The sequence below is a fragment of the Aedes aegypti genome, chromosome 2 (genome assembly GCF_002204515.2).
Source record: "Aedes aegypti strain LVP_AGWG chromosome 2, AaegL5.0 Primary Assembly, whole genome shotgun sequence".
Classification (NCBI taxonomy): Eukaryota; Metazoa; Arthropoda; class Insecta; order Diptera; family Culicidae; genus Aedes; species Aedes aegypti.
In genome coordinates this window covers 211,708,182-211,734,606 of record NC_035108.1, presented here as the reverse complement: position 1 = coordinate 211,734,606, position 26,425 = coordinate 211,708,182, and the positions used below count along the sequence as shown (strand labels likewise).

The 26,425-nt window shown below is 39.2% G+C and overlaps 1 protein-coding gene and 1 long non-coding RNA gene across 6 annotated transcripts in view; one reads left to right on the top strand and one right to left on the bottom strand.

Moving 5' to 3' along the window:
* Nucleotides 1-3,377: 3,377 nt before the first annotated feature.
* LOC23687899 overlaps nucleotides 3,378-26,425 on the top strand; it is a 756,337-nt gene continuing 733,289 nt past the window's right edge. For 4 of the 5 annotated variants that reach the window (XM_021843874.1, XM_021843873.1, XM_021843872.1 and 1 more), the window contains exons 1-2: nucleotides 3,378-4,207; nucleotides 22,170-23,187. The gene's annotated coding sequence lies outside the window, so the exon portion shown is untranslated. The remainder of the gene's footprint in view (nucleotides 4,208-22,169; nucleotides 23,188-26,425) is intronic. The other variant, XM_021843875.1, reaches the window with a different exon arrangement.
* On the bottom strand, nucleotides 16,252-16,861 carry LOC110676354. Its single transcript, XR_002500301.1, has 2 exons — nucleotides 16,832-16,861; nucleotides 16,252-16,762 (listed from the first exon to the last, which is right to left on the bottom strand). It is a non-coding gene; the product is annotated as an uncharacterized LOC110676354 (long non-coding RNA).

The following is a 26,425-nucleotide window of genomic DNA, read 5'->3' as shown; positions in this document are numbered from 1 at the left end:
GCTGTTGCTTCTCAGATTAGTGTTCTTATGAGCACTTCCACAGTTATTAACTGAGAGCTTTCTTTGCCGATTGATCATTTTTGCATGTGTAAATCGTGTGGCAGTTACGATGATACTCTATGCCCTGGGAATCGAGAAAATTTCCTTTACGAAAAGATCCTCGACTGGCGGGATTCGAACCCACGACCCTCAGCATGGTCATGCTGAATAGCTGCGCGTTTACCGCTACGGCTATTTGGGCCCCAAGATAGTCATCTGTGACGCGAATTCGCAGGTCGGGAAAGGAGATTTTTTTTTGACCTGTCATTGAAACAAAAACCCTCCATTCCGTTACCAATGATAAAGGCTTGCGGCTTGACATCTTCGCTACTGCTAGAGTATGGCAATCAGCAGTAACTGGTTAATGAACAACTTTACTCAGATGTCATGGATGTCAGAACCTTCTGACTCGAATGATCGGAGGCCCCAATATCGACTCGGATCATTAGCTCTTTGAAGCTAAAATTCAGCGTCACGAGTTCCTAAATATCCAGCGTCACGAGTTTCAAACTAACGGAACGCTGTTCAATATTCAACGCTTTTTCACTGATGGGGTAGCTGCACAGTACCACTAGCAGCTAACGAGCAGCTTGGAATAATCAACTTTTTGGAGATGTCTGAGATGTCGTGCCTGTGGGACCCTATCCACGAAGCTGTGGCAACAACGGTGCGGGAAGTGATTGGCACTGGTCAACGACGAAAACAAAACGACTAGCTTGATGAAGAGTGACAGACATGAAGAATGTCGCCAGAAGCTGTATGCTTGTGGCCGGTATACGACAGAACAGAGAGCGGTACAGGGCAGCGAGAGCTGAAGAAAAGCGAATCCACCTCAGAAAGAAAAGGCAGCACGAAGAAAGTGTGGTAGCAGATGCTCAAGGTAGCATGAACCGAAACAATATGTGGAGATTTAATGCAACGATCAATGGTGTACGGCACAATACTGTATCAGTGCCCACCACGCGCAATGATCGAGGAAAGACTTTGATGACTGATAAGATGGTGGTGGCTGCCAGGTGAAAAGAGGACTTTAAGAAATTGTTAACCGTTCAACAATGATCAAACAATCGATAAAAGTAGAGATTAAGCCTGTCAGCGAGCTGAAGAACTGTTAATCTGCTGAGAAGGACGAGATCCCGGTCGATGCCCACCGGCAGGTTGGATGACCTTATACGCACAATCTTCAGACTGGAGTGTGTCAGTTACAGAGGAAGTACCCTGCTGATTTCGGCAACGCATTTGTCGTTTAACAGATTGAGACTGCTCGAGGAGTCCCTCGTTGGCAAATACCAAGTTGGTTTTCGTGAGGGCCGTTTGACAACGGATCAGATGTTTACCTTGCGAATGATCCTAGATAAATTCCGGGACTTGCAGACTCGCCATCTGTTTATTGATTTCAAGGCGGCGTACGACTCAGTGAAAAGAAATGATAAAAGTTGTCAAAACAAAACATTTGAGTGAATTAAGACTGGTGTGCAAAAATCGAAGCGTCCGGGCAATTCAACACGGTACAATTGAATCGGTTGATTGATTTTCTTTTCGGAAACAGATATTTAGAATCACATATATATTTATTTATTTATTTATTTATTTAAGACACTTTACACCATTGGTGCATTCGTGTCGTTGGATATTAGAAATATAACATTACAAAGATAATTTTATTTTGCATTTTTTCTTCGTGATCGGGTGTTGTGTACTTTCCACTCTGAGTCACTTTTTTTGTATCCTTCGCTGCATGTTCGCTTGGACTCGTTTTCCCTAGCTTCGCAACTTCCATCCGTTTCAGCTGACAGCCGCCTCTTTCCAGATTCTAGTTCTATTGCACTTTCGTTCGTTTGGTCATTGTTGTCGTTGTCGGTGATAGCGTCGTGATTGTCGTCAGTTTCGGAGTCGCTTGTGTTGGATTCGTCTGTGTGGTTCGATGGTGGATAAGCTGCATCGCATTGCTTGTGTTGGATGCCAGGGGTTTTAGTTTGTTCGTTAGATGAGCTGGATGATGTTTGCTGTTGTTTGTCGCCACGAACCGAGCGATCGCTCGGGAAGTTAATTAGAGTAGTGTGGTTTTCGATGGTAATGCATGATGGCAATGGTTTCTCCATCCGCATTCGTAGCACTCTAACACCATTTGGCACCCCTGCGAAGTAATTCTTCCAAATCTCGTTTTGGATGGAGATCACTTTGCCGTATTGTTCCATATGCCTTGAGATAACGGAATTGGACATTTGTGGAGGTAGATCCAAAATCCTCACAGTGGTGGTGGGGCCATCCACGTAGACGGGGATGTAATACTTCGCCCCTTGAAGTGTAAAGCAGTGTTGCAAATGATGTTGCTTGTATAGCCGTGTGGCTACACCAGCGTCACTCATCTCAACAAACACGCAGTTCTTGAGATTATGCAACTGGACGTTTTTTACGTCGGCCATGTCTAACTTGATGAAGGTTTTAAGAAAATCCTCCACCTGTTCGAGGGGAGGTCGCTTCGGCAGGATACTGAAGTCGATAACGAGCGTATTCTTCCTATACGAAGACATTTTGCACGGACTGCAAAATTCTTTCGCGCGAGGGAAAAACAACGAATAGCGAGAAACTGTTGCCGTATGAATAAAGGTCTGTCGCGCACAGAGAGCGGTTGTCAACTGATCACATATATAGAAATCAGGATATCCTCCACCTTTTGCAAGATGTGATGTTGAATTGACTTTTACCCTTTGATTTATTTTTGTGTAGAGAATTGACATAAACAGATGTCGAAAAAAAAAATGTTCACTGACTTTATTGTTCATAACATTATTTAGATTTGACGTTTAATTTTTATCTTATTATTCCTTATTAATCGAATATGACGACTTCTTTCGAAAATTCGACTTTTTCTCTTTTCGACGTTCTGTCCATTCGAAGTTTTGGCATTTGACATTTTGACTTTTTGTCTTTCGACTTTTTGTCCCTTCGACATTTTGTCTTTCGACGTTTTGTCACCCAGTAAAAGTACAGTGAACAAAATTTAAAAAAAATGTTTTGAGTTACAACTCTGAATCCTGAAACAAGAAGGAAAACATCCACATTATTATACTCAACCAACTCTGTGAACCCCGGCCTGTCGTTTGAGAACCAGTGCAAAGGATGAAAACAAACCACTCACGCTCTCGGTCGGTGTCGGCTCTCTCGGTGAACCATGTTTTCCAACCCACAGGCAAAGCCACCCACCCACCTGTCGTACCGCCCTGTAAACCGACCATCGCGCAAACCCATTCAGGAACCAGCAGGAGAAGAATGCATCGTAATAAAAGCGAGGATGTTGATGGAAAAAGTGCCTTCTATCCGTTGGCAGGATTTATCGCTGGTTCAGTTTCGTCGAGCGTTTCGTGGCAGACAGACGTGGTTTAGCCTTCGTGGAGTTCGGATGCGTTTTTTGAGGATTACTATCCGTTGGGAAGTTAAACCCTAGCAACACACCCTTTGTCACCAGGGGCAAAGCAAATGCAGGTCGCTCTAATTGAAGGATGATAGCTGCGTTTGGGGCTGAAAAGGATAACTCAAGTAGCAACAAAACATAAAAGTTACGCTATTTGAATGTAAAGCTCGTTTGCATGGTCCCGGTTTCCGATTGGAGGAGTTCTGTTGAAGCGAGCTCTACGGGCTGTGAAGAAGTTGACGAAGAATAAACTATCAGGCTTTCGTGCGCCTGCAGATGACATACGATAGTGCATAGCGAGCTGCAGAGAATAATACATGTGACATGTGTATGGTGAAGAATGGAAACAATTGCCCGTGAGCGAGTTTGTTTTTTATGATTTATGACCACTGGCTCAGGGGGCTGCAAGTGTCGTCGTCAAATAGAATAGTGTGGCTTGGACGGGAATAGTTGCTATGACTATGGGAGGCCTGCAGTGAGTTGGCAGTCGTTGCTATCCGGCGTTGTCTGGACCACATTTTTGGAATGCTGGCTATATGTACCTCCGTAGATACCAACGTTGGAAAAGGTGAACGGATAAACGGGTGAGCCTACCGGTGCTGGATGAAGCTTTTAAAGTTAGAATTTGTTCCACACTGTTGTTGGTGTTCCGGTGAAAACAATCAATGAGTGAAATGAATCGTTTAGTTTTCGGTGATCAACAGGAAGCAGTGATTTCACGGGAATTTGCGCGTTTTCTGGCAGTGACAAACGGTGAGAATGAAGCTGATATGCAAATGCAATTAAACCGTTTTACTCAGAAATTGCGCATAACATCATTCACTGATTGGGAGTGCTGAGTATGGAGGGTTAGACATACGGAATCTGATTGATGTCATCTAATGTTTATGCAAAATTAGTGAACAAGCTAAAATCACTAATTTTAAAGAATTGATCGCTGCTTGATTATTGGTAGATAGACAAGAAGGATTTGAATTCTTGAGACCAAAAGTCGTATTAGCATAAATATGAATCAAAAAGCTATTTGGCATAAATCATATTTTGTTATACCTTCGTAAAAGTTCAACTTATAAAAAGGAGTAGCATGTTTAGTGGGAACATCATGCAAATTTTTCACATAAAGGATCTTTAACACGTTTTTCATTGATCTTAAATATGAATAGAATTATAAAATTATCCAAGTACTTATCATTACTCGCGAGTTTGGACATGGTATCTGCGTAGTTACGAGCTGGCATCAGCTCGCAGAATTGTAGTAACAGAACCGATTCAATAGACACTAAATAGTTTTGCTTTTTTCAAATAGATTTGAGGAGATACAGACTTCCTAAGCTGAGTCGCTAGAGTTCGCGGCTACAATGCAAAGTCATGCTATCTAGGTTCGATTCTTTGTCGGCCCAGGATCTTTTCATAATGGAAATTTTCTTGACTTCCCTGGGCATAGAGTATTATCGTATTTGCCATATGATATGTTGCCCATACTCGCATAACAGTCCCATTCATATAAGGAATCCCTTAGAATATGGGACTATTATGCGAGTATGGGCAGTATACGAATGCAAAAATGGCAACTCTGGCAAAGAATGCTCTCAGTTGTAATAAATGTGGAAGCAAATCGAATATTAATCTGAGAAGCAGAATCTGTTCCAGTGAGGACGTAATGCCAAGAAGAGCGATACAGACTTTGAGCTCAACTATCATGTTTTGAAAACACTACCTTTTAGCAGTTTCGATCCCGGTCATATTCCCGGATCCTGGCTTAATATTATTGTTGGATTTATTCTACAAGAGGTCGTACGGTGTACATGAAGAAGCAAAGTATATTATTTTATCTTTGTTATCGATGCATTCAGCCGGTGGCTGGTTCGTTTCCAAGAAAAGCTAAGTGTTTAACACCAACCGTTTCGTCCTTTTTTTTTTCTTCCAAAATTCTGCGAATTGTCAGGCACCAGATCCGTGATATCTATTTGGCAAACATGCCTTTTTTATGTAAATTAACATGCTAAACTCCGGGCAATTCACTGTCCACCGTCCATAAACTTCGAGGTTATTATGAGACGGGGAAGGGTGGCCTTATAATCATGAAAAGCCATGTCGACAATGTGTTTGTAGTTTCTAGAAAGTGTTGATAGGCGGACACATCATTGTGTTTACTAATCTTGAGATATCATCTGTAAGTTTTGTCCAAATATTTTTTTTCAATTCCTTTATTAGTATCATTTTAAAAATTACATTCATTTCATATATCTAGGTGTTCTGTGTTATTAGACAACACTATCATACTTAATGGGTGAAACAAATTTAAGATTTTATTAACGTTTTGTTAACAACATATTACATTTCATTTGCCGTAGCAATTCACATTTTTTACAGGTGAGTTGATTTATTTATTTATTTATTTATTTATTATCGTCAATCAAAGTAGACTACATGTTAACACTTAAATCTATATACTGCTATATCTTACATAGTTAAAGTATATTCTTAGGTTACTACGCGACATTGTCAAGTCTATTGTTTCGCAATGTTGATTATATAAACTCATCATTCGGTTTAGAGGAGAAAATTTTGCATAATTAGTACGACGGTGATTAATAAAAAACAAGTTACGATTCCTAAATTGCCGGGAAGGAGTATAAAAATTTAAGCTGTTTAATAGGTTAGGAGAATCAATACGATGCGAAACAATATCGTTCACGAATGAAACCATAGCGAATTCGCGGCGCTTTTTCAATGTCTGAATATCAATGAGCATGCATCTTGATTCATAAGATGGAAGAGGGAAGGATGTCCAGCCCAATTTACGAAGAGCATATAACAGAAATTGCTTTTGAACTGATTCGAGACGTTCTTCATGCGTCTTCATAAAAGGAGACCATACAATACTACAATACTCTAATATAGACCTCACGTAAGCGACGTACAAAGTTTTAATAGTGTATGGATCATTAAAGTTAGAACCAAAGCGTTTGATAAAACCAAGCATATTTGTTGCTTTATGTATAATGGTGTTGTAATGATCGATAAAAGTGAGTTTTGAGTCTAAAATTACGCCTAAATCTCTGACCCTATCGCATTTTTCAACGATTTGATTTCCTAAAACTACAGTTGTTTCTTCTGTGTTTCGCTTTCTGCTAAAAGTAATTAAATTACATTTTTTAACATTTAACTGAAGTAGGCTTTTACTACACCATTCATCAAAAATAGATATTTCACTCAGATAGATGTCAATGTCGTTAGCATACTTGATTTCCATGAATAACTTCATATCGTCGGCATAGATAAGAATATTTATATGCTTAAGAATGTAGGAAATATCATTTACATATAATATGAAAAGAAGAGGTCCTAGATGTGAGCCTTGAGGAACTCCTGATGTAACTTGGATAGGATTCGATTTTTTACCATTATATCTCACTATTTGTTGCCGATTTGTTAAATATGATTGTATCCAGTTTAAAGATGGTTTATCAAATCCTATTTTTTCTAACTTGAAGAGTAACATAGAGATATCAATGCGGTTAAATGCTTTGCTGAAATCAGTATACAGAGCATCTACATAGTTACCATTGTCCATAGCATTCAAAGTATAATTGGTGAATTCTAGTAAATTTGTAGAAGTGGAACGGCCTTTAAAAAATCCATGTTGTGCATTTGTAATTCTGTTCCTTAATTGCCCAAACAATTTTCTATTAACAATGGATTCAAAGAGCTTTGGAATACAGGAAATTATAGCAATTCCACGATAATTACGAATATCAGTTTTCTTCCCTGATTTGTAAATAGGTACTAAGAATGATTTCTTCCAGTTTTTAGGAAATTTGCCGGATTTTAGTGACATATTGAACAGCCAAAACAAAAGAGATGTTAATTCAACAGCAAGCTTCTTCATAAATACTGGAGGAATTTCATCATCACTTTTTGTGGCATCCAATCCTTTCAAGCCTGATAAGATGTCTTGTACAATTATCTGGTGCACACTAATGTCATTTGAGGGGGCAGGGAAGAATGAAAAATAATTTTGGTCCCGATCCTCTTCTGAAAATGTCGTATAGATTTCTTGGAAAAACGTTGAAAAGAGGTGGCAAATTTCTTCCGGGTTGTTAGCGTCTTTATCGTCAAGTTGCATTTTTGATGGTAGATTGTTTGATTTTAATTTTGTTTTAGTATAATTAAAGAAACTTCTTGGGCATGACTTTATATAGCTCTCAATTTTTCTATTATACTCTTCAAGTGCAGAATTTATAGCAATGTTCAACTGTTCACATAAGTCCAGGTATTTCTGCATATTATCATCACTTCCATGTTTTTTATAAATTTTGTGAGCCTTTTGCTTTCGATTTTTAAATTCCTGATATTTCTATTGAACCAGATGGGATTTTTTGAATTACCAAAAAGTTTTTCCCTTCTCAGAGGTACCTCTTCACGAATAATTTCCATTAGTAAACTGTAAAATACATCAACAGCTTTTTCGACATTATTTTCTTCTCTGATCAGTGATTGCCAGTCAATTAAGTTTATTCTATTTTTTATGTTTTCATAATTTGCATTATCGTATTCATAGATATCCTCATATTCGCACACTGTGGGTCTGCAGTTATTGTGAATAAATAATGAGTATTCCAGTGCTGTATGAAATGCTTCATTTTTCCACAAGGGTGCAATACTTTCAGTAACGTAGAAATCTTCTTGGATGTTTGTCAATAGAAAGTTATACCTGCTTTTAAGAGGAAAAAACACATGTTTTCAATTTACTTAACCTTACTTAACCTAAATATATAACGCATTAATCGGAGCAATAGAAGATTGTTATGATTTTTGCCTGGAATTATTTATTATTTATTTGACATTTGTTCCAATGTTTCAACATTGGATATTCTATGCAATTCATTGGTACTATACCAAGGAGGAAGCTTCAGAATCATTTTCAAAGTTTTAATTTGAATTCTCTGCAGAGCTTTCTTCCTGGTATTTCAACAGCTAGTCCATATTGGTACAGCATACAACATGGCTGGCCTGAAAATTTGTTTGAATATCAACAGCTTGTTCTTAAGACAAAGTTTTGATTTTCTATTAATAAGGGGATAGAGACATTTTACATATTTATTACATTTGGCTTGAATGCCCTCAATGTGATTTTTGAAAGTTAAATTCTTATCTAGCATGAGCCCTAGATACTTAATTTTATCTGACCAAATTATTGGAACCCCTCTCATCGTGACAACATATCTACTTGAAAGTTTCAAATAAAGAGCTTTTGGTTTATGTGGGAATATTATTAGTAGAGTTTTGGAAGCATTAGGAGAAATCTTCCATTTTTGCAAGTATGAAGAAAAAATATCCAAACTGTTTTGCAATCGACTACAGATGACACGCAGGCTTCGTCCTTTGGCGAAGAGGCCTGTGTCATCAGCAAACAAGGATTTTTTACATCCCTGAGGTAAGTCAGATGTGAACATATTGTATAACATTGGTCCCAAAATACTGCCTTGGGAAACATCAGCTCTTACATGAAGTCTTTCAGATCTGGAGTTCTAATAATTAACCTGAAGTATACGATTTGACAGATAGCTTTGAATTATTCTAACAATGTATGTTAAAATATTAAAGTTCAATCAAACTTTCATGCCAAACACTGTCGAATGCTTTTTCTATGTCTAGAAGAGCAAGACCAGTAGAATAGCCTTCAGATTTGTTGGAACGGTTCAAATTTGTTACACGTAAAAGTTGATGAGTGGTCGAATGTCCATGGCGGAATCCGAACTGTTCATTGGCAAAAAATGAATTTTCGTTGATGTGAGCCATCATTCTGTTCAAAATAACCTTTTCAAAAAGTTTACTGATGGAAAAAAGCAAACTGATTGGACGATAACTAGAAGGTTCTGCAGAATTTTTGTCTGGTTTCAAAATTGGTACAACCATAGCATTTTTCCATTTGTCAGGAAAATATGCTAATAGAAAATATTTGTTAAATTTATCAACTAAGAATGATAAGCTACTTTCTGGAAGTTTCTTGATGAGGATGTAGAAAATTCCATCATCGCCAGGAGCTTTCATATTTTTGATTTTTCTAATAATCTCACTTCTTCCAAAACTGTCTTACAGGCATTTTCGAAAACGTTCCCTTAATTGAGAATGTTTTCGAAGTCCTGAGTAACTTGATTTTCAATTGGACTAGTAAGTTCTAAATTCAAACTGTGAGCGCTTTCAATAGCATAGCAAATTTTTGAGCTCTTTCAAAATTAGTTAGTAATAATTTGTTTTCCTCTTTCAATGCCGGTATTGGCTTCTGAGGTTTTTTCAAAATTTTAGATAATTTCCAAAAGGGCTTAGAGCCAGGGTCCAATTGAGAAATGTTATTTTCAAAATTTTTGTTTCTTAATTGTGCAAAATGTTTCTTGATTTCTTTCTGCAAATCCTGCCATATAATTTTCATAGCAGGATCGCGAGTGCATTGAAATTGCCTTCTTCTCACGTTTTTAAAACGGATCAAGAGTTTAAGATCATCGTCTAAAATCACGGATTTAAATTTGGCTTCAACAATGGAATTTGTTAAAGTTTCAAGAGCATTGTCAATATAAAGTTTTGTATATAAAGAAATGTTAACATCAAGATAAAAGTCAATATATGTTTCACATATATTCCAGTCGGCTCAAAATAATTGAAAGTAGAGCTGATAGGATTGAGAATCGGATATTTGAAATGTAACAGGGACATGATCAGAACCAAAATCAGCATGTGTAATTAGTTGGTTGCAAAGATGCCTAGAGTCGGTTAAGGGGCCGTCCATAAATGACGTAGCATTTTTTCACTGATTTTTTACACCCCCCTCCCCCCTTCGTAGCATTTCGTCACAAATGCTGGTACTCCCCCCTGGAAAATACGTAGCATATCGAGCACCCCCCCTCCCCCTATTTTTTTTTATTTGTTTTCCTTAGTGACTGGGTTGAAACAAAAAATTGGAAATGAGAAGTTCAATACAAAGTTTGATATTAATAACTGACTGAAATGAAAGGATAATCTATTCTAACAGTTTGATATACAGTAGCGCTCAAAAGTAATTTGGAAAAGTTTTTAATAAACATTTTCCTTGGTTTTGGTTCCCAGTTTCTTATAGACTAAATTATATTACTATTGCTGTTCTTACCATAAAAAACAAGTTTACTATAAAATATGTGAAAAAAAATGATTGGATTGATGAAGCTCGTTACTGTCGAGTACGGGTCCAATATATTTTATAATATATTGAACAAAAATTTCGTTATATTAGGGGATAGTTTTTTTTTTAATTATTCTTTGTTAGGAAAAAGATTTCAATGAAGATGAACAAGAAAATAGATCAATTTGAAATAAATCATCGTTAATATTATCCAATTTAAAATCATTTTAGCAAACATTGGCCAGATACATAAAAGATTACACTTGAAATTTTTTGAATGTTTAGAAAATTATACAAATACAATAACCTCTATTAATATTTCAGTTGAATTTCATTATCGTTTCCATACTGAAATAATCTTACGCAGCCTATAATGAAACCGTTAAATAATAAAAATATTTCAAATTACCGAGTTATTAACAAAATTTAATGATAGGGCAATTTTGTTAACTCTCGAATCTATTATCCTCATTTATGTTCAGGCTATTCCATCAAGAGCATTGATATATCAAAACAAATGATGAGTTGATTGGGTGGAGATCTCCTGCAACAATGAAGGCATAATTCACGGAATAAATATCATGCTTTAAATGTAATATTTGCCAAGAAGAGCATATTTTATTTTCTTGAAGAAATAAAGCCCCAACAGAAAATATGGATAAAACTAAAACGGCTGACTTTATGTCATGTTAACAAATGGCAAAAAAAAAGTTCTCTAAGTAGTTAGAGCATTGATTTTTGTTCAATTCATTAAACTTATTTTGTTTATTTATAAATTTATTAATTTAGACGCGAATATAATATAATATTCACATAATTATTTAAAGCTTCAAAACATCTGTTTGATTGCATTTATCAAGAAAATCTAAAGTTTCATAGATATTTTTTCAATCTTGTCATATGAATGTTTTGAAGCTTAATCAAAATTTTATAACCCAAGTTTATAAGTAAAAAAGAAGGTTTCATAAAAAATAATTGTATGCAATTTTTTTCAGCGCCTTTCTTTTTACGGACTTGATTCAAAATGCTACGTCCACTAGCTAGGACCCCTCCCTCCCCCTCGTCACACTTCGTCACAAATTCGTGAAGACCCCCCTCCCCCCTAAAAAGCTACGTCATTTATGGACGACCCCTAAGACCAAATCAATCGTGGATGGATTTCTAGAAGAGGAAAAACACGTAGGGCTATCAGGGTATTGAATTGAGAAATATCCTGAAGAGCACTCATCAAATAACATTCTGGCGTTGGAATTACTTTGAAAATTATTTTATGACCGATGTTTGGCACTCAAGTCACCAATGACAAAAACAAATAACTTATAGCGATTCAAATTTCGCAAGTCAGTTTGGAGCAAATTAACTTGCTGCCCAGAGTATTGAAAAGGCTAATAGGCAACTATAATTTTTTTTACTACACTGTGTTTCAACATAAACACTTAAAGTTTCAAAAACTTTAGTTTCAAATGACGGAAACAGTTGATGTTTTATACGCCTTTGAATGATGTTTACAACTCCCCCACATGCCCCATCAGTCGATCATTACGATAAAAAAAAGTTTGGATCTCTTTTGAATTTGGATCCAGGTTTCAAATATGTTTCAGCAATAACTGCTATATGTACGTTATAAGCTGTAAGAAAATAAAACAGCTCATCCCCTTTACCATTCAAAGAACAAGCATTCCACTTTGAAATATTTGAATTATTATTTACTGGATCCATTAGAAAAAACGTAATCCAATAGCAATTTGATTAGTACATTTTACACCAACTTGGACTGCTTCAGTCATAGTGGTTTGAACATTGCATCAATCATTTAATTCAATTGTTCAGTTAGAAAAATAAAATCAGCGATCCGATGATTTACAGTTAGAATTTTCGGTAGACGAAGAGGTGGAGTACAAGTCACCTGTGACTGCTGGGTTTTTCCATTTGATTTGAAACAATTAGAATAGGTACTCGTAGTATGAATAGGGGAGTTCAAATTACCTGCTACGATATTGGCAAAGGATTATGCTTGGGTAGATCCATCCGAAATTAAAAGATTCAAACGGATACCCTCCAAAAAAACAAATAGTTTGTGAATGAGCATGATTATGATCTTGCTGATGGGTATGATTCTTAATCAAGCTTAACTGAAAAATGAGCATTGTTCGATACTCTACAGGCGAATTCCGGAAACGACCGTAACGGATATTACTGTTCATCTGCCTGGCACGAGGCTCGACGAATCGCATACGCAAAGGGCAAGCCCAAAAGTTAGATTTATTATTACCTCCGTAATCTGCGCATATGAACTTATCGGTATTTTCCTTCACTGGACAGACGTTCTTAGCGTGAGAAGAACCTCCGCAAATCATGCATTTAGCTTCTATGCGGCAATGTTTTGTACCATGACCCCACTTTTGGCACCGACGGCACTGAGTGGGGTTCTGTAAATTTCCTCCAGGTTTCTGGAAATGTTTCCATGTCACACGGACTTCGAACAGAAGTCTTGCTTTGTCTGAAGCTTTTATATTATTTAGATCATTTTTGTTAAAGTAAACTAAATAATATTCTTGAAAAAGCTCTGTTCGCGCTCATCATAGACGCGTCATCGCTAGTTGCCGCTCAATTGAAGCGTGTGGAGAGAGAGACGCTACCTATTGTGCCATTCATCGGCGCAGTGGAATATTCCACTGCCAGTCAGCGTGCAGCTTCTTCAGTTGCCGCCAATCCAACATCGCGCCAAACTGTGAAGGGAAGCATGAGCGGGAAATAAATTGTATATTGTGTATCCGTACTGTGTGCCTATATAAGGCGCACCCATTAGCCTGTAAGAATTGTAGTTTGTATTCGTTTCCCCCACCGAGTAGGCACGCTGCCTCTCGGTGGTAATAAATCAGTAGTAAAGTGCAAAGTCGGTTGTTTGATTCGTCGTCCGTCTCCACACCAAAAAATACACAACGTAGGGAAGACGTCCTGGCCGAAACATTGGTGCCGTGACCAGGATCACCGAATCAGAAGAGGATTGAGGATGCCCATACCGTTTCCGGACCCCGCCGTCCACCCGTCGGACCAAGCCGTCCATCCGAACCGTAGCGTTCAATTGTGGGACCTTTGCGTCCATCCGGACAATTGCCGTCCATCCGGACCTCGCCGTCCACCTGTGGGACCCAGCGTCCACCCGCCGGACCATTGCCGTCCATGCTCCGGACCTCTGCCGTCCAACCGGACCCCTGCGTCCACCTGTAAGACCATTGGCGTCTATCCGGACCGTAGCGTCCACCCGAGGGACCATAGCGTCCAATCCCGGACCATTGCCGTCCAACCGGACCCCTGCGTCCATTTGTGGGACCCTAGCGTCCACCTGCCGGACCTCGCCGTCCATCCGTCGGACCCCTGCGTCCACCCGAAGGACCATAGCGTCCACCCGTCGGACCGAAGTGTCCATTCGTCGGACCGAAGCGTCCACCGTCCGGGCCGTAGCGCCCATCCGTAGAAAAGTGCATCCTCGAATCATCACCTCGAATCGTCAAATCGAATCATCATCAAGCAACACGGTCCGATTCCGTGAACCCAACCAAGCAAACCGATCATCCATTCAACCGGGCGACGATGATAAACCAGAACTAGCCACCAACCCATTGAAGCGAACGATCGAGCCAAGCACCCCGTGGAATACCTAGAGTAAGCGAAACCCAACCAACCATTCAAGTGAATCATTCAGGGAAGCAAGCACGATCATCTAAGTCCTACCTAGAATTACCAGCACCGATCGGCGATAGAATCGTTTCCATCCTGCTGTACCTACGAAACACAGCCAACCATCAAAGCAAGCAAATCGCATCATCGCCAAGCAAGCAAACCAAAACCAAACTGCACACCATCCAGAACACTACCTACAGTGAGTCAGCGTCGATCGTCGTCACCATCATCATCGTTCTCTCCCGCCCAAACAATAACCAACAGCTCACTAAAATATTTGAAAACATTCGTTTTCGGGTGGGAGTATGTTCGCGCTCATCATAGACGCGTCATCGCTAGTTGCCGCTCAATTGAAGCGTGTGGAGAGAGAGACGCTACCTATTGTGCCATTCATCGGCGCAGTGGAATATTCCACTGCCAGTCAGCGTGCAGCTTCTTCAGTTGCCGCCAATCCAACATCGCGCCAAACTGTGACATCAATGGAAGCATGAGCGGGAAATAAATTGTATATTGTGCATCCGTACTGTGTGCCTATATAAGGCGCACCCATTAGCCTGTAAGAATTGTAGTTTGTATTCGTTTCACCCACCGAGTAGGCACGCTGCCTCTCGGTGGTAATAAATCAGTAGTAAAGTGCAAAGTCGGTTGTTTGATTCGTCGTCCGTCTCCACACCAAAAAATACACAACGTAGGGAAGACGTCCTGGCCGAAACAAGCTCTTTTCGAAAAATTCCAGATTGGGTTTTCTTTTTCATAATAATTACTTAGACTGGTGAAAATCCAAGTAAATCATTTTTTCTATTTTTGATCTCTTTATGTGACTTATAGTCACTTGAGAGACCTTTCGAAACGACTTTGAGCAAACGTTCAATTTGTCGCCATAAGTAAAAAAAATTGTGCTTCTTCTCTTCAAGATGTTTGAGAAGAAGTTCACGATCTTTAAGAATTTCCGGCAAAACGCGACAGTCTCTTTTCTTTGCAGCTTAGAAGAAAACCTGGATTTCTTAATGGAGTTCAAGATCTCCTGCCTAAATCCCCCAAATTCGGAACAACTGACAAGGCCCTCTTTGTTTCCTCACTTGAATCAAAGAGCCTGGGCTAGAGACTGTTTCGATTTGGCGTTCGGAAAATTTGTCTAGAGTATTGAACTGATTGCTCATTTCGATGCAATTTTCAACATTATCCATTTCACCCTTGGAAAAAAGCCCGCATTCCGGAGAATGTTCCTTTCTTCCATTTTTGCTGTTGATATCAGGGTGAAATTCACAGATTCCGGTAAAATGAGCTTAGTGTGTATATTGTTCTTAACTATGCCATGGTTGCCATTTTCGCATTCGCATATCGTGTGGCAGGTACAAATATGCTTAATGCCCTGGAAAGTCGAATATATTTTAATTACGAAGAGATCCTTGACCAGTAGGATTTGAACTACTCACTACCCTCAGATACGGCTGCCTTAGTTAAAATAAATAAAATTCCAAATTATCATCATTTATCCATTATCCTGCTGTTAGTTTCACCCAAATTGACGCTCACTCTGAAAAGATTTATTGCTTTAAAGCTTATTTATAGCTGAGCGTGTAACGGGGTAATGCGGGTGATCGGAAAGGAAACCGCAGACAAACTTCACTTTAGCGCCAGGCAAGACTTTATCCTTGCCGTGAAGATGCGAGTTTTTATCTCAAATAATCCCGTGCCCGGCGGAGAGACCTCAAGGTAAATCCAAATCGTGTAAATCCCGACCCACGACCGAAACTGACGCACCAAATTCACTAACTGAGTTATCTTAAAACAAACGTATTCAAATCCAGGGTGGAAATGGTTCCTAGTCCGTGGATAAGGCACCCATTCCCAGAGCCTATTCTAAAATTCCGTAACAAAACCGAGACTGCATTAACCCAACTCACACAATTAGCCCAAGGATTGCGTTGTGTAATTGAAAAGTTGTAGTTGCTTTTCCTATCTCATCTTGCAATGGTTTTATTATGCTTCATTGCACCTCCTCTCTTGACTTCACTTCATGCGCTTCTTTACAAAATTTGGTCTTACTTGCTAAGGGTTAGTTTTGTACATAGTTTTTGGTTTTTCAATCATTACTTGCCCAACAGGAACCCGGCATGCGGCAGCGCACCACGTGGCTGCAAGATCTCCAATGATGCATCGACTTGACGGTCATTCAGGGTCTGACGAGCGTTGTCCTTAACTTTACGTCGTCTTGCGGTAGCCCTCTGTTGGTGGGATCGAGATCTACTGCAGTGGGTAGCGTTGACGGCGTAACCAAGTGGGTTGGACTAAGCTTACGCTATTCACCGTATGGCGGCGCCTCCTCTGCACGTGCTCTTACCGATTGTACCGGTTCGCCGGTGACGTGTGATGTTGTTGCACGATAATCCTCCACGTGCGTCTCACTGTGCCTAGTCACTTAGGCTTTCGACCTAGGGGTGACGCCTTCGTTCGAAGGATTCCTTTGAACGAATTTCGAGATTGCATTAGGACTACGCTTTCATCGTGATCGCACGCAAAAATGGAATTACCTCGCACGTCGGTCTGACCCGTCAACCAATCTACCAATGCCACGGGCCTACAGACATTTCAATCGAAAATTCAACGAAACTCCAACCAGCATCCCAAACCCAAGAAATCAAATCAATTGGTGAAGGTGGTACATGCCATACCAGCTGGCATTGTTTCCACCCGACCAAGTTTAGGATATTGTATTCCTAGCTGAGGGAACGCGTCGGAAAAGTTGACCCACATTGTTCCATTGGGCTGGTTTGGGAGATGAGAGTGGTGGGAGAATTCGCTGGTTGAACAAGTATCCTACATATGTATGTATGGAAACACAGGCCCGAAAGGATGTGGAAGTTTTTCACACCTTCCGAGGAGAGCAATGAACGACCATGTAGACTCACCATAAAACACATCCCCATGGTGGAGCAAATTTCAGCAAGCGGTGCAGTGACTGGCCTTCTGCTTCCCTATCCTTGGCATTACGTATATAAATTTAATGGTTTAAATCCGCTCTTTCGTAATGGGTTGTAAGCTGGTGGTGGTATTTTGACCGCGTATATTTTCTAATAATTTGGTTAAATATGGTTCTAAAATTAGCACAGCATGCATGCTTCGTAAATGACTTCAACATGCTGCAAACAGGCGAATAATAGAAATGCAGTGTGACACATAAATAACAAGACAATGCAATTTGCGAATCTGTCTTTCCCAGTGAATCGAATGTTTGTTTTCCGTGTACAGAAGAGCAAGATTAATTTGAATATTATTCAAATATTCTAGTTACAACTGTTCATTGGCAAACAAAAAATTTCCATTAATGATTAACAAGCTTTTACAGAATAGGAGAGAATGATTGAAAGAAGTGATTGATACCACCTTGGCATTTACATCATCTTCCAACGTCTGTTACCTGTAGTAAACGAGTTCGTGGGAAATTATAAAGCCGGCTTCGTTGACGGCCGATCGACAACGGACCAGATCTTTACTGTACGGCAAAACCCCCAAAAATGTCGTGAGCACCAGGTCCGAATGACCCCCATTTTATCGATTTCAAGGCGGCATACGATGGACCGCGTAGAGCTATGGAAAATCGTGGACGAGCACAGCTTTCCTGGGACGCTCACGAAAATGATAAGAGCGACGATGGAAGGTGTGCAAAATTGTTTGAAGATGATGGACTTTCGTGCTGTTGTTCAATATTGCGCTAGAAGGTGTAATGGGGAGAGCCGGGCTTAACATCCGGGTACGATTTTTAGGAGATCCAGTCAATTTGTTTGCTTCGCAGATGATATGCACATTGTCGGCCGAACATTTGAAAAAGTGGCGGAACTGTACACCCGCTTGAAACGCGAGGCAGCGAAAGTTGGACTGGCGGTGAAAGCGATCAAGACAAAGAACATACTAGCTGGTGGGGACGAGCGTGACAGGGCTCGCCTACACAGCTAAAATATGTTGTAATTTATGTTTATTTTCATGCACATATTTGGATCATTAAAATAAACTGAAATGTCAACGACAAATCGCTTATTTTTTATCGAATGCACTTTAAATTTACATGTTCATGTAACATTCAAGCATCTTTAGTTGAAAACTAAACGTAATGCTTTAACAGTTTATAAATTTGATTTACTTTTACTATACTTTTCTGTTTACGCTACATCGAAATTTAAATATTTCTATCTGTGTAGGTAGCAGTGTTACGATAGACGGGGATACGTTCGAGGTGGTCGACGAGTTCGTCTACCTTGGATCCTTGCTGACGGCTGACAATAACGTTAACCGTGGAATACGGAGGCGCATCATCAGTGGAAGTTGGGCCTACTATGGCCTCCACAAGAAACTGCGGTCAAAAAAGATTCAAACCCGCACCAAATGTACCATGTACGCTCATAAGGCCGGTAGTCCTCTATGGGCATGAAACGTGGACGATGCTCGAGGAGGACCTGCAAGCACTTGGAGCAAAGACAAATTAAAGACCTCCATGTCTCTTCTTCTTCTTCTTTCTGGAGTTACGTCCCAACTGGGACAGAGCCTGCTTCTCAGATTAGTGTTCTTATGAGCACTTCCACAGTTATTAACTGAGAGCTTTCTTTGCCGATTGACCATTTTTGCATGTGTATATCGTGTGGCAAGTACGAAGATACTCTATGCCCTGGGAATCGAGAAAATTTCCTTTACGAAGAGATCCTCGACCAGCGGGATTCGAACCCACGGCCCTCAGCATGGTCATGCTGAATAGCTGCGCGTTTACCGCTACGGCTATCTGGGCCCCATGTCTCTTGCAGTTGCCCAAAATTTTATGGCTCATAAGGTAATCAAGAATGCCGTGAAAAGTGTACTGCGATCTGTCAAACTTGGGTACCTTTTGCACTATCGAGGGACCAAATGCAGTACTAGAAGTGGTACCCAATCTGAGCTCGAGTGGGACGGACCTGCTTGGCGTCTTCGAACGTCGGGTGCTTGGGACGATCTTTGGCGGTGTGCAGGAAAACAGTGTGTGGCGGCGAAGGATGAACCACGAGCTCGCCCAACTCTACGGCGAACACAGTATCCAAAAGGTGGCCAAAGCTGGAAGAATACGATGGGCAGATCATGTTGCAAGAATGCCGGACAGCAACCCTGCAAAGATACCATCTTTGGATCCGGTTGGTACAAAAAGGCGTGGAGCGCGGCGAGCTAGGTGGGTGGATCAAGTGCGTATCGATTTGGCGAGCGTGAGGCCGAACCGAGGATGGAGAGATGCGGCCTCGAACCGAGTATTGTGGCGTGAAATTGTTGATTCAGTGTTATCTGTTTAGATGTTACCTAAATAAATGAAAATGAATGAGTAAAATATGATTACATATGCGTGCTTCCTAAAGTGAGTTTATCACTTTAAGTGTTGTTATTGTGTTCTTTTACTCGGAAATTTTTCACATCAATTTAAAATTTTATGTTTATAAGCATGTTCATATCCCTGTTCGCTTATCAAAATGAATCCTTTGACCCAACGATTCTCCCCATTAACAAACATCCCTCCCAGTAACATTTGTGGAGATGCAGAGCTGTACACGGTCTCCAAATAGCAAAGGTTATACACTAACCGGCGGGGCCTTCCTTAGCCAAGTGGTTAGAGTCCACGGCTACAAAGCAAAGCCATGCTGAAGGTGTCTGGGTTCGATTCCCGGTCGATTCAGGATCTTTTCGTAATGGAAATTTCCTTGACTTCCCTGGGCATAGAGTATCATCGTACTTGTCACACGATAAACGAATGCGAAAATGACAATTTAGGCAAAGAAAGGTTTCAGTTAATAACTGTGGAAGTGCTCTTAGAACTTTACGCTGAGTAGCCGGCTCTGTCCCAGTGAGGACGTTAATGCCAAGAAGAAGAAGATACACTAACATTCCTTCCCCCAATCCCACATTACTGCAAGGACATGGCCGGCGCCAATCTCATCTGAACTTCTAGTTGATTCTTTGTGAATCTTCACTGCCTTCGGTCAATCACGGAATAGCAACCATTGATATGTGTAGTCAGTCTAAGCTAAGCTTGCGATTTTGAAGTTATAAGCTAATTTAAGTTAAAACTTAGATGCCTAGAGTTCATAAAGGTGGCTCAATAGCATTTTTCTTATAGCGGTATTTGGAAGGCCATACATTAGCCATCCTTTGCTGCAAAAACTGTGAGAATGTCATTTTTTTAAATTGAGAAAATTCACTCTTAATTCGCCTGTAACTCACCAGATTTGAACTAATCTGCGTGTTGCCTTCAGCAAAGCTGTAGGTTTGATAACCTTGGCTTCTCCAATGATATTAAATTATTCCAATGCCTCAACAGTTCTGTACCCCAGGACACTATTGTGTGTATTCGGTCACAATACAATGACAATTGGGTCCATTTTCTCATTTTGAATTGCAGTTAACTCTCCCTTATTCGATTTTCCGTAGCACGATATCGAGTTAGAGAGTCATAGTAAAAGTTTGTTTTCATAGCTTACTCGATGGTCCCTTGGATCGCAGTTGCATTAGTTTTGTGTTTTGTAATGTTTTGTAAGGGAGGTATCGACCCTAACTCGATAGTTCCTTCAATATCGAGTTAAGGAGAGTTGACTTTATATGTGAACTGTATCACTGAGTACCGTAATCCGGGGTAACATTGATCAGCGGGGTAACATTGATCCGTATTACCCTTTTCGTAAAAAGTTCGAATCAACATTTATTGATGGAAAATTTTCAAAATTTGGGGGTTCGGGAAAATTGCGTTTTGTTCAAGTGCAAATTGGTCAACTTTTTTAATCAATGATTTGCAAATGGTATGAGCAAAGAAAATGCGATTGTACTAAAAATAGCATCGCCAAAAACGATTCCATTGTCAAATCTTTCATAAGTTTATCCAATTAAGCAACATTAACGAACTGCTATTGTGAATGATTAATTTCCTTAGGAAATGGCCTACAACTTCAAACTTCAAAATCACCAGATTTACAAACTTGCCATGTTCAGCAAAAATGTGTATCATTACTTCCTCAACAAATCTTCTGTAGACCATATTCACGTAAAACAGAACAGAAAACAGTTAGACAAAAAAAATCTTTTGGGTCCACCCTTAGTTAAAACTTCCAGAATCAATTTACTTAGTTCAAATGAAGAGTTAGATCTAAAGTGTCTTCGACAAAGTTGTTTTCAAATACATTTTCTAAAAGTGTGCAGAAGAGCGTAACCTCAAATTTCCACTAACAAGAAATTAAATCCTAAATAAGGGCCATCCTACTCAACTTCTTAGGAGATGCAACACTCATTTACAAAAACTTTTCTGAGCACACCATTTGTCTAAAATCGACGAGAACAGGGAAAACATTTTTTTCTGCTAAAATGTCGATTTAGATCATTGTGCATTATGTTAGGGGAAGTGCACTAATTTTTGACCCATCCATACGATTTTGGCTAACTTTGTATGGAAATCCGAAAATTGGTACATCATTCTTGTAGGTCGAAAATTAGTGCTTTTCCCCTAGTCTGAAGTTATCAGGTTGCGGGAGTTATCGACTGAGAGCTTAAATGATCCTCGACCAGAAGGATTCGAACCCACGACCCTCACTCAGCTTGATCTTGTGGAATAGATGATCACCACTAAATGATAAATATTTACCAAAATGTAGTCAAAATCCGTAATATGGTTGATTACACGTGCTTTGGAAACCTGACGTGGAAAAACTTTCAATCGATCGATTTTGGTAATGATTTCTATCACATACCATGCATCCAAAATACCGTTTCTCCTCGCTCTCTATTTCACTTGTTGAAAGCACGATTCCATTCTGTTAAGTAAGCGTCCTAAATGTTTCCGAAAAGTTTATTTACGACATGTTTCTTTTATTTCAGCCCTCTAATCAACGAGCAAAGTAAGTGCTAATAGCAAAGCGATAACCCGCCACTTCAGTCGGTCGGGTTTCTTTCAACTGTTTCCGGCGCGAGTTTTGTAACGTGACGACTATCTCCGTGAACGAGGAAGCATCCTAATTAATAATGAACCGTTGGTAAACTTGACTTTGCTTGGAGTGTCGTGTTATACTTTAACTGCTCTGCTACTCTGGCGTGAATACAGTAGCTGCAAAGTTTATGAGGTTCCATCAAATAGATAACTGGTGGGAGGAAAACATTGTGGAAGATTGAATTATTTGTAGCTCAAACTGACACTGAGCCGAGATTATCATAAAGTTGCGAAAAAAGTTATCAGCAAAAACAAATTTTTGGCCACAACGACGGCGTGCGAGACAGAGGAACCGAAAAAGCCGACGTCCAGAAGTTGAGTTTTAAGAGTTTCTGTCTTGAGGTGGGTGTGAACTCTCTCTAAGAAGCAGAAAAGGAGGTGTTTTTATGCTAATGAAGCGAGAAGATATATAGTAGATGGATGGTGGAAGTTAAAAGCGGTCAAAATAAAAAGGTGGTAGTGGATGTTGATGGAGGGAAAGTTGTGGATGGTGTAAAGTAAGGTGACGAGCAGCCAACTGCCAGGAAGAATTACGAGCAGAATAATAATTTTGTTTTGCTTCGAAAGCCCGAACACATTGAGCAAGCAAGAACATCGAGATCGACCGCAGAGCTGACGAAAATGCCAGCGGTGGTCTGCAAGTGACGTCTGCTTTGAAAAGGACTTGAAGCGGCTTCTGGAATTATTAAATCTCTGCATCCTTGACGACATCTTTTGCTTACTTACCAATTCAAAAAGAGAATAATCGACCCTGGAACGTGGAGAAGTGTGTGCGGTTTACGAGGAATAATTTATTGCTCATTTAACGTTAGTGAAATATTGAAGACCGTCAACAATTTTCAACCGTTTGTGGGACGACGTCATAGTATCTAGAGCGGCAGGTGAAAATCTAATCAACTAACTAACAAGGTAGGTACGAAATGTATATGAAATAATAGATTTTTCAAATGGGACGTGGTTCATAAAACTCCCAACGTTTTTCACAGATAATTTATTTATTTATTTATTTATTTATTTTATTTTATTTATTTTTTTTTAATTTCTTTATTAGTATCATTCCAAACATTACATTCATTTCCTATATCTAGGTGTTCTGTGGCTGGCCTGAAAATTTGTTTGAATATCAAAAGCTTGTTCTTAAGACATAGTTTTGATTTTCTATTAATAAGGGGATAGAGACATTTTATATATTTATTACATTTGGCTTGAATGCCCTCAATGTGATTTTTGAAAGTAAAATTCTTATCTAGCATGAGCCCTAGATACTTAACTTCATCTGACCAATTTATTGGAACCCCTCTCATCGTGACAACATGTCTACTTGAAGGTTTCAAATAAAGAGCTTTTGGTTTATGTGGGAATATTATTAGTTGAGTTTTGGAAGCATTAGGAGAAATCTTCCATTTTTGCAAGTATGAAGAAAAAATATCCAAACTTTTTTGCAATCGACTATAGATGACACGCAGGCTTCTTCCTTTGGCGGAGAGGCCTGTGTCATCCGCAAACAAAGATTTTTGACATCCCTGAGGTAGCTCAGGTAAGTCAGATGTGAAAATATTGTATAATATTGGTCCCACAATGCTGCCTTGAGGAACACCAGCTCTTACAGGAAGTCTTTCAGATCTGGAGTTTTGATAATTAACCTGAAGTGTACGATTTGACAGATAACTTTGAATTATTCTAACAATGTATGTTGGAAAATTAAAGTTTTTTAATTTTACAATCAAACCTTCATGCCAAACACTGTCGAATGCTTTTTCTATGTCTAGAAGAGCAAGACCAGTAGAATAGCCTTCAGATTTGTTGGAACGGATCAAATTTGTTACACGTAAAAGTTGATGAGTGGTCGAATGTGCATGGCGGAATCCGAACTGTTCATTGGCAAAAATTGAATTTTCGTTGATGTGAGCCATCATTCTGTTCAAAATAACCTTTTCAAAAAGTTTACTGATGGAGGAAAGCAAACTGATTGGACGATAGCTAGAAGCTTCTGCAGGATTTTTGTCTGGTTTTAAAATTGGAACAACCTTAGCATTTTTCCATTTGTCAGGAAAATATGCTAATTGAAAACATTTGTTGAATATATCAACTAAAAATGATAAGCTACTTTCTGGAAGTTTCTTGATGAGGATGTAGAAAATTCTATCATCGCCAGGAGCTTTCATGTTTTTGAATTTTTTAATAATAGTTCTCACTTCTTCCAAATCAGTCTCCCAGGCATTTTCGAAAACGTTTTCTTGATTGAGAATATTTTCGAACTCCTGAGTAACTTCATTTTCAATTGGACTAGTAAGTCCGAAATTAAAATTGTGCGCACTTTCAAACTGCATAGCAAGTTTTTGAGCTTTTTCGCAATTAGTTAGTAATAATTTGTTTTCCTCTTTCAATGCCGGTATTGGCTTCTGAGGTTTTTTCAAGATTTTCGATAATTTCCAAAAGGGCTTAGAGCCAGGGTCCAATTGAGAAATTTTATTTTCAAAATTTTTGTTTCTTAATTGAGCAAAACGTTTCTTGATTTCCATAATCCTGCCATATAATTTTCATAGCAGGATCGCGAGTGCGTTGAAATTGCCTTCTCCTCACGTTTTTAAGACGGATCAAGAGTTTAAGATCATCGTCTATAATCACGGATTCAAATTTTACTTCACATTTTGGAATTGCAATGCTCCGGGCTTCAACAATGGAATTTGTTAAAGTTTCAAGAGCATTGTCAATATCAAGTTTAGTTTCTAAAGAAATGTTAACATCAAGATTGGAGTCAACATACGTTTTATATATATTCCAGTCGGCTCGTAAATAATTGAAAGTGGAGCTGATAGGATTGAGAATCGCTTCTTGGGATATTTGAAACGTAACAGGGACATGATCAGAATCAAAATCAGCATGAGTAATCAGTTGGCTACAAAGATGACTAGAGTCGGTTAAGACCAAACCAATCGTAGATGGATTTCTAGAAGAGGAAAAACATGTGGGGCTATCAGGGTATTGAATTGAGAAATATCCTGAAGAGCACTCATCAAATAAAATTCTGCCGTTGGAATTACTTTGAGAATTATTCCATGACCGATGTTTGGCATTAAAGTCACCAATGACAAAAAATTTTGACTTATTGCGAGTCAATTTACGCAAGTCAGTTTGGAGCAAATTAACTTGCTGCCCAGAGCATTGAAAAGGCAAATAGGCAGCTATGAAAGTATATTTACCAAACTGTGTTTCAACAGAAACACCTAAAGTTTCAAAAACTTTAGTTTCAAATGATGAAAACAGTTGATGTTTTATACGCCTATGAATGATGATTGCAACTCCCCCACATGCCCCATCAAGTCGATCATTACGATAAACAAAAAAGTTAGGATCTCTTTTGAGTTTAGATCCAGGTTTTAAATACGTTTCGGTAATAACTGCTATGTGCACGTTATTAACCGTAAGAAAATTAAACAGCTCGTCCTCTTTACCATTCAGAGAACGAGCATTCCAATTTAAAATATTTAAATTATTATTTGGATCCATTAGAAAAACGTAATCCAATAACAATTTGATTTGTAAATTTTACACCTACTTGGACTGCTTCAGTCATAGTGGTGGCTTTGAACATTGCATCAATCATTAGATTCAATTGTTCAGTTAGAAAATTAAAATCAGAGGCAGACATGTCATGTGATTTCCCATTGGAATTTCCGGTAGACGAAGAAGCGGAGTTACCTGTGGCGGTAGGGTTTTTTCCATTTGATTTGAAACAAGTAGAATGGGTACCCATGGATCGAACAGGGGAGGAGTTCGAATTTCCTGCTACGATATCGGCAAAGGATTTACCGTGGGTAGATACATTCGAAATAGAAAGATTCGAACGGCTACCCGACGGATTAAAATTAGTTTGTGAATGATTATGATCTTCCTGATGGGTATGATTCATGATCAAGCGATCGTTAACTGAAAAATGAGCATTGTTCGATACTCTACCATGCAAATTCCGGAAACGACCGTTATCGTAACGGATATTATCTTTCATCTGCCTGGCACGAGCCTCAATGACCTTTTTGCGTGAAGGACAATTCCAAAAATTGGACTTATGGTTAGCCCCGCAATTACAACATATGAATTTGGTGGTATCTTCCTTCACTGGACAGACGTCTTTGGCGTGAGAAGA